Genomic DNA, 16,404 nt, shown 5'->3' on the forward strand with positions numbered 1-16,404 from the left:
TTCCCTCGCTGCTTCCCGAGCCCGCTGGGAGAGGAGGCTGGGGTTCGCCGCGGAGCTGGGCCAGGCCGGGGGCGCCCCAGGTCGAGGGGCTCCGCCCTCCGACGGTGTGGGGATCCCCGGCCACCAGAGACCCGAGTTGTGCGATCCGGGCCGTGGCGCGGGGCTGGGGCTGGGGCGCCGGGGCAGGGCAGGGCAGGGCGGGGCGGGGCGGGGGGGGGGTGGAGGCGGCGCCAGGCGGGGACCAGGTGCGAGCGCGGGGCGCGGGAGGACTTTCCGGTCGGTCCCGTGGGCCGCGGGACAACCAGGAACTCGGGCTCAGTCTCCACCCCGAGGGGGGCGGGTCCGCCGGCATAAGTACGCCCGAGGTGGGGTCTCCGCCGCCGCTGAGGACGCCCGCAGTCCCGACTCGGCTCGTGAGGTAAGGGGTGGAGGGACCCCGCGCACCGTGCCCGGCCGGGGCGTGGCCCTCGGGGAGGCCGGGGAAGGGGCGTCCGCCGCCAGCCCGCGGGCGCCGCCCTGGAGTCCCCGGGGTGGAGCTGGGCCCGCGCCGCTCGCTCCCGGGGGGAAGGGAAGGCAGCCGCGGCCTCGAACGCAGGAACGACCCGGGACACCGGCACTTCGGTGCCAGGCGGAGGCCTCGGTCCTTCGTTCTTGGTTTCTGCGCTGGGATTAGTAATCCCCAGAGCTAATGCATCGCCCACTTCCTGCGTTTTAACATATTTTTTAAAACCCCAAACTTCTACGATCCAAGTATGAACATAGAATAATGAAACCCTTAAGAGGCAAGGGTAAGAAAGAGTCATAGAGGGGTGAATTTAACTGAAGTACATTATGTGCATATATGGAAATACTACTGTGAAGGGAGACAGACAGACAGTGACACAGAGACAGAGAGAGAGACAGACAGAGACAGATTTTTTCCCCTAGTCTCTTTTCTCCTCCTGTGTCCGTGGCCTGGGCACAGGGCCTGGTACACACAGGAGAGTTATGAGGAGCTCCACGGTGTGGGACAGCCCCTCTTTCCTCTTGGCTTTGAACAGCTGGAGACTTGGAGATCAAAGAGGATGGCTTTTCAACAGTTTGCCAACTTGTGTGCAGTGTTCTGTGTGGGTCTGTGCTGAGTGGCTCATGTATTTTTTTTTTTTAATGAAAACTGGGCATCTGCTCTCTCCACTGACACAAGGATGGGTATGATGCCTGTTTCCAAATTAGCAGTCCCATGGCCCATCGATTCTGGGACCTCTCGGCCCCTTTACACTGCAAGTAACTATTATTTGGTGGCTTTAAACCACAATCCTTCAGATCTCAATGTCTCCAGTAGCCAGGATTACAGAAGTAAGCCACCACACCCACTTACCTTCTCTTTCTACTTGCTCTTTCAACACTCCAAACCTCTGAGAAATCACTGGCACAGAAAGAGCTAGGGCCTGGCTATTTATAGAGTCCAAGGCCAGCCCAGGCAGAAAAGCCCAAGAGACTCCATCTCCAAAATAACTAGTAAAATTCTAGCCCCAAAGTGACTTGAGTGGTAGAGCACCTGAGTTCAAACCCCTGTATACAGGAGTGGAGGATGAAAGGGACTGGAATGAGAAAAATGGTTAACATAGCCCTTTGAGAGTGACTGACTTCCCAGAGCCCTGATCTGCCAAAAGCCAGATCAGACCAGGTTTCTGTTTGGGGGTTAGTACACGCACCTATACCCCTGCATACCTATTGGATTAAGGACATCTGTGAATTTCTACCAGACATACTTGCATTTGGTTAGGGGCAATTTTTCTTTGAAAGCAATATAGAATAATCTGCACAGCTGGGCCACTCCACCCCTCAACACTTGAAAGGTAAGCCTTCCGAAGTTCATCCCAGAGTCATGTCCTTCGGGCATGATGATGTCTGGTTGTTTGGTTGGCTGTGGGCTTTGGACTCAGGGCCTGGGTGCTGTCCCTGAGTGATTTTGCTCATGGCTAGTGCTCTTCCACTTTGCGTCACAGCACCATGTCCGGCTAGCATCACGTCCAGCTTGCACCATGTCCGGCTTTCTGGTAGTTAATTGAAGATAAGAATATCGCTGGTTTGGAACAGTGATCTCAGATTTCAGCCTCCTGAATAGGTAGGATTACAGACATGAGCCACCAGTGCCCAGCTTTTTTTTTTTTAATGTCCAGTTACTATATTTCCCAATCTTGCTTATCTGTTTATAGACTCAGCTTGGTTTTCTCCAAGTAAGATCACGGTGTGGGGTAGGCTCTTGGAAAGATGGTCAATGTGCCAGGGAGTACTTGACACTATACACAAAGGTGGGTTTTTCTTAGGTGTTGATTTCACCCAAATATATAAGGATCAAAAATATTCTTAATATTAAAATTGCTGAGTGCTGGTAGCTCATGCCTATAATCCTAGCTACTCAGGAGGCTGAGATCTGAGGATGATGGCTCGAAGTCAGATCAGGCAAGAAAGTCCCTGAGACTCTTATCTCCAATTAACCACCAAAAAAAAAAGTATACATGCTCCTGGATCAAGTGGTAGAGCACTCTCCTTGAGTAAAAAAGTTAAGTAAGAGCAGGAAGGAGTTCAAGCTACAGTACTGGAACTAAAAACAAACAAAAACCTTAAAAAAAACCAAACCCACCCAAGGCCTAACGTATGAAACTGTAACCTCTCTGTACATCACTTTGACAATTAATAAGGAAAAAAAAAACCCCAATACCTGGCCCTTAGGGTTAGTTTTCAACTGAAGTTTTATTAAAGCCACCTGTAGAACAGTTTGGTCAGAAACTGCAATGTCCTTCCTGGAGCAACTCTAAATAATTGTCATCCTGTGTTCATTCATTTAATCTTCCTTTCAGTCTGAGAACTGTTTTGTGAACTCCTTTACAGAGGAGGATCCCTACGACTCCACAATACTTGGTTCACAGTGATTTAGTGTTTGGATTTTCAGTATTCCAGCTTATTAGCTAAATTGTAAGCCAACATTTTACCTTTCTCTCAAGTTTCTGCTAGTCAAGATGCTGTGTGAAGTGGAACTGAATGAGCGAGAACTGTTTCTAGTAGAGAGGGAAGGCTGGGGTGGGTGTGGGTGTTCACATTAGTGTCCCCGACTTCTTGAGGAACTTGGTATGTGGATGAGGGAGTAAACTCACTCATTGTGCTGTTGGACATTGGTGAGTAGGAGGTTTTCTTTTGAACTCAGGGCCTAGGCACTTGTCCCTGAGCTTTTCTGCTCAAGGCTAGTGCTCTACCAGTTTGAGCCACAATGCCACTTCTGGTTTTCTGGTGGTTAATTGAAGGTAAGAGTCTCATGGACTTATCTTCCCAGGCTATTTTCAAACCTTGATCCTCCGATCTCAGACTCCTGAGTAGATAGGACTACAGGCATGAACCACCAGCGCCTGTCTAGTAGGTGGTTACTGAATATTTGGCACTGGCTGAATCTGAACAGGTGCCTGTGGAAGCCTGTAGGCTGGATGGCCTTAGATTTGGCAAAAACTCACCAGAAGTATCTAGGCAGAGTAGGCAATCCTTTTCCGATGGAGCTGCAAATGGTTTCTAAAGCCTCATTTCTCAGACTTCAAGAAGCATTGTTTCTCAGTAAGCATGTACAGTATGCACATTCTCACCCCACTCTCTAAATTCTTGTTTTTCTTTTCGAGACAGTCTCTGTTTGCCTAAGTTAGATTCACACTCCCGCCTCAGCCTCCCCTGTGTTGGGTTATAAGTTGTGTGTCATGGGGTCCTTTGGATCATTCCCCAAACTTCTAACTCAGAATGACAGATTGGCATCCAGCATCTACATATTTAACAGCTACCCAAGACTCAGGACCGTGCTTTGAGAAACTGTGCTTTATAAACAATATAGGATACAATTAACACATGATACAATGATACAATTAATATATTATACAAACAATTGGTACATTGAATCAAGCATTAAAAACAATAGATCTTGGAAGGTCTATCACTAAGCTCCAAACTCTAGGTGATAATGGTAAATGCTGAAACTATGTAATGAGGTAAATCCGCAAACCTTCTCATTCCCCAGAATCATTTTTTTGTGTTTGTTTTATCTTGCTTGCACTGGGTTTTGACCTCAGATCTAGTGTTTCCTCGGCTTTGCTGGCTCATCAGGCACTTGAGCTCCACTATGTTGCTGGTTATTTTGGAGATGAGAGTCTCACAGACTTTTCCTGCCTGGGCTGGCTTCAAACTGTGATCCTCTGGATCTCAGCCTACTGAGTAGCTAGGGTTGTACCCAGAAATGATAGTTCTTTCTTATACTAATCATATTTCTTTCCTTATTTAACAATGATTTTTTTTCTCTCCCAAGCGCAACTGAGTATTAGAATAGCTAATGCCACTAGAACAATATACTTAACATTTCTAGATTTTTAGCTCCAACTAAAGGTATTCATTCATTGTGGTTTAATGTGACTGACTAAAATGGGTTAGTGCAGTCAGGATTAGGATTTCTAAAGCCTGCTGCTGGTTTCTTGAGGAGTAATTTCCTTCTCCAGGAAACTAGAAAAGGCACTCTTTGAATTCCATAGGGCGTCAACTTCTTCAGTAGTGTCTTTTAGACGCTGTACAGGACTGGATGACTTAGTAATTCTCATCCTTTTTAGAGACACAGACTCCTAAAAGAATGTGAATGACTCCATGGATCTTCTCTTAAGAAAATTAAACTTACACTTAACATTCTTTTATATGGTTTCAAGGGGCTAATGAACACCTTTCTCAGCCCAGTCAAGGATATCTAGAATGTACCTAGAGACTATATTAAGAATTACTCTGAGCCAGGCTCCGGTGTCTCATACTTGTAATGCTAGCTACTCAGGAGGCTGAGATCTGAAGATTGTGGTTCAAAGCCAGCCCGGGCAGGAAAGTCTGTGAGACTCTTATCCTCAGTTAACCACTAAAAAACCAGAAGTGACTGTGACTCAAGTGGTAGGGCACTAACTTTGAGCTGAAGAGCTCAGGGACAGTGTCCAGGCCCAGAGTTCAAGCCCAATGACCAACAGAGAGAGAGAGAGAGAAAAGAGAGAGAGAGAGAGGAGAGAGAGAGAGAGAGAGAGAGAGAGAGAGAGAGAGAGAGAGAGAGAGAGAGAGAGAGAGATTTCCCTGAAATTTGATGTATTTGTCAGCGTGGGAAAAAATGGATTTTACTTTATTCCAGGAATTTTAGTTCTAAGAGTTTATCGTAAGGATATACTTGGGTGTATGTGTAGAGACACGTACATAGGATGTATATGTTGGAGCCTTATTTTAGTAGGACAAGACTGGAAGTAACCTGTCAGTAAATGGCTGGCTAAAGGATGAAACATATATGCAATGCTAAGATTAGCAGCTGTTAAATGGGTAGGTTGCTAGGTATTGATAGTAAACAATATTGAAATGTTCTATTTTTTAAAAAAATCAGAGTACCAATTTGCATGGTATGCTACCATTTCTGTATATGAAAACGATGGAAGCTGTGTCTATTCTTGGGTGTTTGCTATTGCACTAACTACTTCTGGCAACGTGGGCAGGAAAATTCTAATGGATTGCCTAAGGAATATGACTAAAAAGTCTTACACAGACTTATATACTTTTACTACACTAGTTGAATTTTCTCATATTCATGTGTTATCTGTTATTTTTAATTGGAGAAGAACAAATTGCCTTCTGATTTTTGTGAAGAGGAAAAATAATATAGAAATCACAAATATATAATTATATTTTCCAGTCTCAAAATTGACATATGAGCATGTGCTTCCTTATTTGCATACAAATAACTAACATGTTACCAAATGGAAAATGAACTATACAATTTATGGATAGAGATGGGAGGGAAAAACTGGGAGAGAGCAAGGGAAAGGGTACTATTGTCCAAAAAGAAATGTACTCTACATCTGACTTACATAACTGTAACCCCTCTGTATATAACCTTTATAATAATAATAATAATAAATTTTAAACATAAGTACAAATTAAAACCAAAGACGCAAACAACAACAAAAAGAACGAACATGCTGTTACATTTGCTTTCCCAAAAGGGGAGTAACCACTTTCTTTCCATGCATTTCGACTCACCTGGCTGTACAATGGATGATTCCAGAAAGAAGAATTCCAGAAAGAACAGGATGGTGGGGGAAACTTTATTTTGAAATTGTCTGACAGGTTTAATGGGAAGCAGAGAGAAAAAGTAGGTGAGCAAAGTTAGGTCTTGTGGTCTAGATAGTGCAGGTGAGAAAGAATGTTCTTGCAGAAATATTCTGTCATGAACATTGAGGGGTCTGACCTTGGCCTCCAAGCTTAAACCTCCCCTTCCCCCTGGACTATGTGTTAGTCTCAGAGAGGGCTTGGCTTCTCTGTAGTTCACTTTCTACTTCTCAGGACCCTCACCCTGTGCCAGACATCTGTCATGTTATTTTATTAAGTTGTCACTCCTGTTAGGTGAGTGTGGATACTGTTGCCAATGTACAGATGAGGAAAAAAGTTGAATTTTAATTTAATTTATTTTTTTTGCCAGTCCTGGGCCTTGAACTCAGGGCCTGAGCACTGTCTCTGGCTTCGTTTTGTTCAAGACTAGCACTCTGCCACTTGAGCCACAGCGCCACTTCTGGCCATTTTCTGTATATGTGGTGCTGAGTAATCTAACCTAGGGCTTCATGTATACGAGGCAAGCAGTCTTGCCACTAGGCCATATTTCCAGCCCCCCAAAGTTGAATTTTTTTTGTTCTAGGTTGCTTACTGTCAAGAGGTAGATGTGAACTTGACAATCTAATTCTACTGTATAATGTATAACGAGTTCCAAGTGGAGGGTAGAGCCAGGTTCTGGCAGTTCATGCCTGTAATCCTAGCTACTTGGGAGGCTAAGATCTGAGGATCATGGTTCAAAGCCAGCCAAGCAGAAAAGTCCATGAGACTTTTATTTTCAACTAACCAGCAAAATGTCAGAAGTAAAGCTATAATTCAAGTAGTAGAGCACCATCCTTGAGCAATAAGATAAGGGACTCTTAGTTTAAGTCCAGTACTGGTGCATGCATGCATGTGTGAATGCATGTATGAACACGTGTGCGCGCGTGCACACACACACACAAAATGGAAGAGTCAGGGTTGGGAGATGAAGTTGACTATGGCATCTGCATTCTTTATGAAGTTAAAAGGTCGTCTATGTCTTAACTCTTGTCCAAGATGTATTTGGTATTGACTTAGGTCATTCTAAGTATGAAGTTGCTCCCAAGTGGTAACTGAGGGTAGAGAGCAGAGATTGAACCAAGATAATGTGTTGTATCTTGATTCTGGTGGTCCATCACATGGAATCAGGACTTGGGCATGCTTCTAAAAGTGAGAAAGGGTTGGAGGCATGGTTGGAGGGTAGGTAGAGCACCAGCCAATGAGGAAATGCATCAGGTACCAAGTTCGAGTATCAGTTTTGAACCCAAAAAGAAAGGAAGGAAGGAAGGAAGGAAGGGAGGGAAGGGACAAGGAATAAAGACAGAAGAGTAAGCTCAACACCTTGGGAAGGGTCATGGGGAGATAAACTAAAGGTAAACAGCTCCTGCCAAATGGACAAAGGTTCTTTTATTATATAATGTAGCAGGCACAAAAATTCAAGGATGAAATGAACAAGAACTATATCCTTAGAGAAACAAACAAATCAGACATCACAGAACCAAGATGGAAACACTGGTGTTTCCCTGTAGTCCCAACTACTCATGAGCCTAAGGCCAGATATCTAGACCAATCTGAGGAAAATATAAGATTCTAGCTTAAAAAAAAATCACAGAAATCCAGGTGCCGGTGGCTCACACCTGTAATCCTAGTTACTCAGGAGGCTGAGATCTGAGGATCTCAATTCAAAGCCAGCCCAGACAGGAAAGTCCATGAAACTCTTATCTCCAATTAAACCACCAGAAAGCCAGAAATGGCTCAAAGTGGTAGAGCACTAGCCTTGAGCTGAAGAGCTCAGGGACAGTGCCCAGGCCCAGATTTCAAGCCCCACAACCAACACCCTCCCCCCCTCCCCCCGCCCCCCCCCCCCCGCCCAAAGCACAAACTCTATAAGAGACTTGGTGTATGGTGTACCAACTTGCATGGAATAACAGGCAGTAACCACTTTCTAGTGGCCAGAGAAGGCTTTGTGGCGGGAAAGCCTTTTGGCTTGAGAGGATGGGAGAAAGAGGGCTATGTATGCACAGACTTGGGTTTGAGCAAGCAAGGCTATGTGACTCCAGAGGGCAGAGCCTGTAGGCTCTGTAGAGTTCTTTTGCAGGCCTGGGAGGGGTGGGGCAGCTCTGGCTTCTTGCATGAACTGTAAATCTTTAGTTTCTTTTAACATCTGTTCCATTGTCTGACACAATTGTATAATAAATTGTATAATAAGTGATTTAGATAAAATGGACGTGTTGGCAGGGTACCAGGAAGGAAATAAAGGCAAAAATTCAATTTTGGAGAAACATGAATTCCAGCCCCAAACCTACCCAAGTCACTGACGTTCATCTGAGACATAGTTGACTTTTCTAGTTCCTTTTCTAGTTGACTGGGACTGCATCAGGGCCCTCCTGTGATTCACCACTGCTTCATGATTCACCATGACACCCTCCTGGGTCTAATTGCATGGCTGTCTCCACTCAGCTTTGAAAAAATCTGAGGACAGAGGCCTCGAAGGCCTTTTCCTGTGACCTAGCCTGGCTTTGTGCTGAGCACACAGTAGGTGCTCACTAATGAGGCACTCAGTGAAGGGATGATTTCCCATGGCTTGGAAATATTAGTTCAGACTCTACGCTTGCCCTGTGCAAGCCTTTGTCTCTCACTCCTCTCTCCACCGTGTCTTGAGCTGCAGCCCAACTACAGACTAAGAACTCTTTTCCCAAGTAAGTCCTACTATTTGTAGTCACAACTGAGGCTTGTCTCTGTATGGAAAACTGTCTGTTGAAACCTCCTGTTGCTCAAAGCCTGAGTCAAAGGAAAACTCTTGAATTTCTCAGGGGACTTTGTCTTCATCTGCTCTGCACCTCTCATACTCTATCTTCCATCTGCTGTGTGTCAGGATGAGTTGTCCACCTGCTGTTGCTCTTACTCGGTTACACGCTCCTTGAGCGCAGTATCACATCCCCTCCAGCCTTGTTGCTCCCACAATGCTTAGTACAGGATAGACACAAATATTTGAGGAAGGAGTATGATTGCTCAAGAGACATTATACGCACGGGGCTTATTTAAACATGGTTAAATAATTTCTCTGGGCTCTATTCTACTAGCTGAAGCCCTGGAGTTCAGAGCTCCACCCCGACCCCCAGTCTGTATTCTAAATACTCTGTAGATGATCTTCGCACACTTTGATGCTTTGATACACTCCAGATACCACACGTCGTATGTTACAGTCTATACTGATGAGAAGCCATACCTCTGGACATCACATCCTATCCACATCCAAGGATGCATGCCAGAATAAGCTAGCTGGTGGATATGGGTTAAATCTAAGGGCAGAGGAGAGACTGGAACTCAGTGTGTTCTGGATTCTCTGCCAGCACAACCCCCATTACAGCCTGTACCAACACTCATAGGCAGAGAGAGAATTTTCGTTGGAGTTCCACAGATACTATAAAATAGATCAGACATGTTAGGATTGTTAAATCTTTACAATGGATAGTTTCAGAGAATTCTGCTGACAGTTTTGTTTCTGTTCTCCCATCATTAATATAACTCTGTTTCATTCCCTTGTATTTGATGACAAATTTTCAGCAGGCATCCATACCTATGAAGTGCCTAAATGGTATTTCTTTGGGGCATCAGTAGTTGGAGTCTAGAATCATTACTCTAGAACCCAGGTTGTGAAGCTTGAAAACATATCAAAATTACCTACAGGACATAAAAAAAACCCATACTGCTGGGTCCTACCTGTAGGTCTGTGGTTGAGCCCCCAAAATTTGCACATTGAAAACTCTCCCATGTGATGGCAAGGCTGCCGGTCTGGGAATGATTATTCTAGAACACTCTCTGAGCTGAGTAAAATTTTAGATTGGGATACTGACCTGACTTTTGTTTTTCTTTGTCCTTTTTTTTTTTTTTAATTTTCTTCTGGTCTTCTTCTGGTCCTGGAACTCTGGGCCAGGATGCTATCCCTGAGCTCCTTTTGTTCAGGGCTTAGCGATCTACCACTCGAGCCATAGCTCCACTTTTGGATTTTTCTGTTATTATTTGGAGATAAGAGTTTCATAGACGTTCCTGCCCCGACTGGCTTCGAACCCCAATCCTCAGGTCTCAGTCTCCTGAGATCTAGTTAGTATTAAGGCATTAGCTATCAGTGCTGACTTGTTTTTATTTTTGAGACAGATTCTCATTATGTAGTATTCCAGGCTGACTTCTGACTCCCAATCCTCCTGCCTCAACCTCCTGAGCTCTGGGTTTACAAGTTGTGCCACCATGCCAGGTTCCTTTAATTTTAGTCCTTTCCTAATAGTTCTGCCTCAGAGCACTTTTCCTGTGTCTAAAAAAAGAAGAGGTTGTGGCTAGGCTTAGTTGGCTGGGAGGGGAACAAAATGATTCAGAGGTGGGCTGGGAATATGGCCTAGTGGCAAGAGTGCTTGCCTCCAACACATGAAGCTCTCTGTTCCATTCCCCACCACCACATATATGGAAAATGGCCAGAAGGGGCGCTGTGGCTCAGGTGGCAGAGTGCTAGCCTTGAGCAGGAAGAAGCCAGGGACAGTGCTCAGGCCATGAGTCAAGGCCCAGGACTGGCCAAAAAAAAAAAAAAAAAGATTCAGAGTAAGAAAGTTAACTTCATTGGCCAGTTTCCTCAATCGAAAAATGAGAGGGGTGGGAGAAAAACTAATGGAAACAAAATGAGTATTCTAGCTATGGTAGAGAGATTTTACAAATAATTATGGACATTTTCCAATATACATCTAAGTGAGAGAATGGCAAAATAAACTCCAAAATAAACTACCTGTTCATCATCCAGCTTAACAATTATCAATATTTTATAACAACAAAAGAGATGTCTTAACCTATTAAGGTAACAAAAGAGAGAAATACAAACTAAAAGATGGATAGGTATGATTTAAAACTTTTCTCCAAATTTTTAAAAATATTTTTTGTTGCCATTCCTGGGGTTTGACCTCAGGGCCTGGGCACTGTCCCTGAGCTTCTTTTTGCTCAAGGCTAGCACTCTATCACTTGAGCTACAGCTCCACTTACAGCTGTTTTAGTAATTAATTGGAGATTAGAGTCTTATGAATTTTTCTACTGGCACTGAGCCCATAAGACTCTTTTCTGTGATTAACCACCTACATGTATATACATAATGCACACACAATTACAGTTTATAAAATGTACATCCCAGCTTACATTTCTACCTGTATTCTCATTGAACCATCTGAATCTATTCTACCATCGTGGTTTCCTCTGCAACAGCTCTCCCCAGGTTTGGGAGTGAGGAGGGCCAGTGATAGATGGATAGCCCCATGTTGTAGCTCCTCATCTCAGGGTGGTGTGAGTGGAGTAGGTGTTTCTGGATGGATCCCATATCAGATAGAGTCATAACCCATCTCCCTGCTTATATGTGCGTGTGCGCGCGCACACACACAGACACACACACACTCAACCTAGCTCCATTTTGCTTTAAGTTATCTGGGTTCCTCTCAGCTTTGGATGTGATCTCACATCTGTGCTAGTCGTTTGAGATTTGCCCCAAGAATTTTCTTTTTCTTTCTCAAGCCTTGAACAGTAATTGGCCTCATCAGAAATAGCAAGCTCCCTGTGTGAATCAGAAAGCCAATGTGGAACAATTTTAAATGTTCTGGTTTGTGTGTGTGTGTGTGTGTGTGTGTGTGTGTGTGTGTGTGTGTGTGTGAGAGAGAGAGAGAGAGAGAGAGAGAGAGAAAGAGACAGGGGTGAGGGAGGGAAGGAGGGAGGGGGAGAGAGACAGAGAAGAGAGGGAAGGAGAGAGGGACAGAGAGAGAGAGAGAGAGAGAGAGAGAGAGAGAGAGAGAGAGAGAGAGAGAGAGAGAGAGAGAGAGAGAGAGTGTTTCCTGCCAAAATCAGCTTGAGTTCTGGAGCAGAAGCCTGCGGTGGTCCAGGAGAGAAGCAATCACGTAGATTCCCTGGAGGCAGGTACCTGGGCCTCTTCAATGTCTTTTGAAGAGAAGAGTGTTTGCTCTCTGCTAACTTCCTGTGTAAATCTGTGAGGAAACCTAGGCTGCTTTTCCTGTTTGTCTGGAAAGAGCATGTCCTTCCCTCTTTGGTAAACTAGTAATGATTTGTCTCTCCAGCCAGAAAGAAAGGGATAGGCTGTATATAAGGCCTGTTTTCCCAACTCCAGGCAGAGGAAGCTTACTGGTTTTTCTCAGACTGGAAGCCTGGCCCCAGAGCTGACTCACTGCAGAGAACTTCCCTCTTTTGCTTTACTTTGTTAAACTTTTTTTTGTTGGTGGTCTTGGGGCTAGAACTCAGGGTCTGGCCCTGTCCCTGAGCTTTTTCACTCAAGGTTAGCACTCTACCACTTTGAGCAACAGCACCACTTCCCATTTTCTGGGGGTTCATTGGAAATAAGAGTCTCAGGGACTTTCCTGCCAGGGCTGGCTTTGAACTGCAGTCCTCAGATCTTAGCCTCCTGATTAGCTAGGATTTATAGGCCTGAGCCACTGGCACCGGGCTAAACTTCCCTCCAGTGCTCACCATTGAACTCTGCTTTGTAAGTTGAATTGTTTTAGATTCCATCTAGCAGGGACAATCTACAACATTTGCCTTTCTATGCTTGGCTTGTTTTACTTAGCATAATGTTCTCTGCCTCAGTCCATGTCACAAATGAACAGACTTGGCCTGGAGTAGTGACATGACCAGCACTTGGGAAACTAAGAAAGCAAGCAAGAAAGAGGGAAAGGGGGAGAGAGAGGAAGGAAGGAAGGGAGGAAGGAAGGAAGGAAGGAAGGAAGGAAGGAAGGAAGGAAGGAAGGAAGGAAAGGTAGAAAGGAAGAAGGAAGAAAAGAAAGGAAAAAGGGGAGAGAGGGAAGTTATGGAAGGGGAAAGGAGTGAAAGAGGAAAGTAGGGAAGGAAACTTGTTCTTTTCATTTTTTTTTTTTTTTTTTTTGGCCAGTCCTGGGCCTTGGACTCAGGGCCTGAGCACTGTTCCTGGCTTCTTTTTGCTCAAGGCTAGCACTCTGCCACTTGAGTCACAGCGCCACTTCTGGCCATTTTCTGTATATGTGGTGCTGGGGAATCGAACCCAGGGCTTCAAGTACACGAGGCAAGCGCTCTTGCCACTAGGCCATATCCCCAGCCCCGAACTTGGCTATTTTGAATAATGTTGCAAATCACATGGGGTGCAGACATCACTTCAACATACTGATTTCAAACCTTTTGATAAAAGAAGTGAGATTATTAGGTCCTATGGTAATTCTATTTGTAGGTATTTGTTTTTTGGTGGTGGGACCCAGGATTAAACCTGGGGCCTCACACATGCTAGGTGAGTTCTCTGGCTCTGAATTGCATCTCCAGCTCTATTGTTAGTTTTAGTAGCAGCCACCACAGGGTTTTCCATAATGGCTGCACTCATTTCTATTTCTACCAGCATGCACAAGGTTCTCTCCCTTCACACCTCCTATACTTCACTGTGATTTTTCAAAGAAAGGTAGAGTACATTTTATCTTTTCTGAGAAGGATTCTAAGAGAAAAATAACATGCTAGCATCGGTGTTCTTTTCTCCAATGAGAGATATTAGTTTTTTTTTTTTTTTTTTTTGGCCAGTCCTGGGGCTTGGATTCTGGGCCTGAGCACTGTCCCTGGCTTCTTTTTGCTCAAGGCCAGCACTCTGCCACTTGAGCCACAGCGCCACTTCTGGCCATTTTCTGTATATGTGGTTCTGGGGAATCAAATCCAGGGCCTCATGTATATGAGGCAGGCACTCTTGCCACTAGGCCATATCCCCAGCCCCGAGAGACATTAGTTTTATCACTGAGACTTATGATTGCTTAGACAGAGAGAAGATACTAAGGGGTCTGGTCAACCCCAGGCTTTGGGTCTCAGGATGTGATAGGCTATAGAGTGTGAGCCTTCAGGAGAGACCAAAGTGGTAAGTGCAACAAAGAACTAAACAACAGTGCCACTCATTTCTGATTAGCCAATTGGAATTCCTGTCTAAAATTCTCATTTGCCTGGGCTAGTTTCCCTTTGGTGTTTCTAGAGAGAGAATGTGGAAGTAAGTGATCTTCTACATTTCCTTGAGGGCCTTTGGTTCTAAAATAATCTGGAGAACTGATCAGGAAACAGGTTGTAATCTCAGGGGCAGAGCCTAATGGTGCTTGACAGGCTTTTCTTTAAAGAATTAGTTATACCTTCTTCTACCTGCAGTGCTGTGTAAAAGCCTACTGGGTTTAGGAGTCTACTGAGTTGGTAGAGTACTGTTGCTAACAAAGGGTGTTATAATAGCAGCGTGCTTCCAGTGAGAGACAATTGGCAACCAAAAGACAGAGGCCTCGACCTCAAGTGGTATATATGTATATTATTTTATAGACACAATATGCATCATAAATATACAGATCTTAAGGACCGTTTTGTTCATTGAGGTGTGTGTGTGTACGTGTGTGCGTGTGTGTGGGGTGTGTGTGTGCATGCATGTGTGTGTGTGTGTGTATCTTGGGGCTTGAACTCAGGGCTTTGTACTCTTGCTTGGCTTTTTCACTCAAGGCTGATGTTTGAGCCACAGCTCCATTTTTGGCTTTTTTGCTGGTTAATTGGATATAAAACTCTCTCAGATTTGTCTCTCTGGGCTGGCTTTAAGCAAAGGGGTGAGCTGGGCACTCCCTAAAGTCTTTTCTGCCCAAACAATCCAACCATGGTGGAAATGTACTCTTTTGAGAGACAAACACCCTTTTCTCCCATCTCTACTCCTGAGTTCTTGGTGTAGTTACACATTAACCTTGGAACTGCTCTCTCCCACTGTGGGATGTTTTGTTTTTCTTGGTGTAGACTCTAGGTCTTGAATTCAGGGCCTGGGTGCTGTCCCTTAGCATTTTTCACTCAAAGCTAGTGTTCTACCACTTGAACCACAGCTCTACATTCAGCATTTTGGTGGTTAGTTGGAGATCATAGATGTCTTTCAGATTTGTCTGTTCAGTCTGGCTTTGAACTGTGATCCTCCAATCGCTGGGTAGCTAGGATTACACTCATGAGCCACTGTGCCCAGCTCTCACTGGGGTTTGCTTGGCAGTTTGATCAAATATAAGGGAAATTAATACTGAGTGATTGAAAGAATTGTGTTTAAAGTCTGGAGGGGCCCTTCCTGTAATAACAAGCATCTGTAATCTAGGGCTTGAAAATCATGTTATAGCTGTGTTACCCACACCTTAGGCTTTGAATGGAACTCAGAATGTTTTCTATGCCTAACAAAATTCTGGACAGCTATTTATGGTATGGCTGGCTCTCTGCAGGTATATACAGGACAGCCTTCCTATACCCATGAGCGCAGTCAAAGGGCTTACTACCAACCTACTCTGGCATTAGATTCAGACTAACCCAAGGGCATGTCTAAAGCAGGCTGCCCTGCCCACTGGTTTTAGACCACAACTCACTACTTAGCAGTGGCTGGCCTTAAGCTTATAATCCTTCTGCCTTAGCCTTCCTAATGCCAGAATTACAGGAATGTGCACCACACCCAGCCAGGCTCCACTTTTATATTGTGGTTGGGTCAGCTCTGACCTTCCCAACTGTACTCATGGGATTCTGGCCCTTGTTCTATTCTCAGGCAGGGAACAGAATGTGCCAGGTTAGAATCCATATGTCCTCCTCTCAGCTGGAGATGGCTCATCACTGGCCAAGTATCTGCTCCAAGGGACATTATCACAGAGTACTGTCACACTCTTTGCCAGAAAGGCCGTTCTCTTTAAATGGCCACTGGCTGTGACTTTGACTGGGATAGGGGATGTGTGGTTAAAGTATGGCTCTAGGAGTGTTTTTTTAGTTGTTTTGTTTTTTGTATCAAACATATAAAGTACAAGAAAGTATTTAGTTCAGTGAGAAATGTGACAAGGTTTTAGTTCAGTATTATTCTGAAAGCTTTTTCTTTTTTCTCCAACATGGGGCTTGAACTCAGGGACTGGGTGCTGTCCCTGAGTTCTTTTGCACAAGGCTAGTGCTCTACCACTTTGAGCCATAGCACCACTTCCCATTTTCTGGTGATTAATTGGAGATAAGAGTCTCACAGACTTTCCTACCAGGGCTGGCTTTGAGCTTCCATCCTCAGATCTCAGCCTTCAGAGTAGCTAGAGTTATAGACGTGAGCCATTATCACCCAGCCTGGAATTGTTATCTGCCTTTGTACTTGTTTTTTGAGACACTACTGAGGATCAAACTCAGGGTCTGGTAGACAAGTGCTCTACCACTGAGCTACACCTCCAGTCCTTTTTGTGCTAGGGTTGTTTTTTTTTTTTT

At 44.7% G+C, this 16,404-nt stretch overlaps 1 protein-coding gene across 1 annotated transcript in view; it reads left to right on the top strand.

Moving 5' to 3' along the window:
• The first annotated feature begins 291 nt into the window (after nucleotides 1-291).
• The window catches only part of Anxa4 (annexin A4), a 60,739-nt gene continuing 44,626 nt past the window's right edge, over nucleotides 292-16,404 (top strand). The window contains exon 1 of the mRNA XM_048352669.1: nucleotides 292-418. The gene's annotated coding sequence lies outside the window, so the exon portion shown is untranslated. The remainder of the gene's footprint in view (nucleotides 419-16,404) is intronic.

This window comes from Perognathus longimembris, chromosome 8, assembly GCF_023159225.1.
Source record: "Perognathus longimembris pacificus isolate PPM17 chromosome 8, ASM2315922v1, whole genome shotgun sequence".
In the NCBI taxonomy this organism is placed as follows: Eukaryota; Metazoa; Chordata; class Mammalia; order Rodentia; family Heteromyidae; genus Perognathus; species Perognathus longimembris.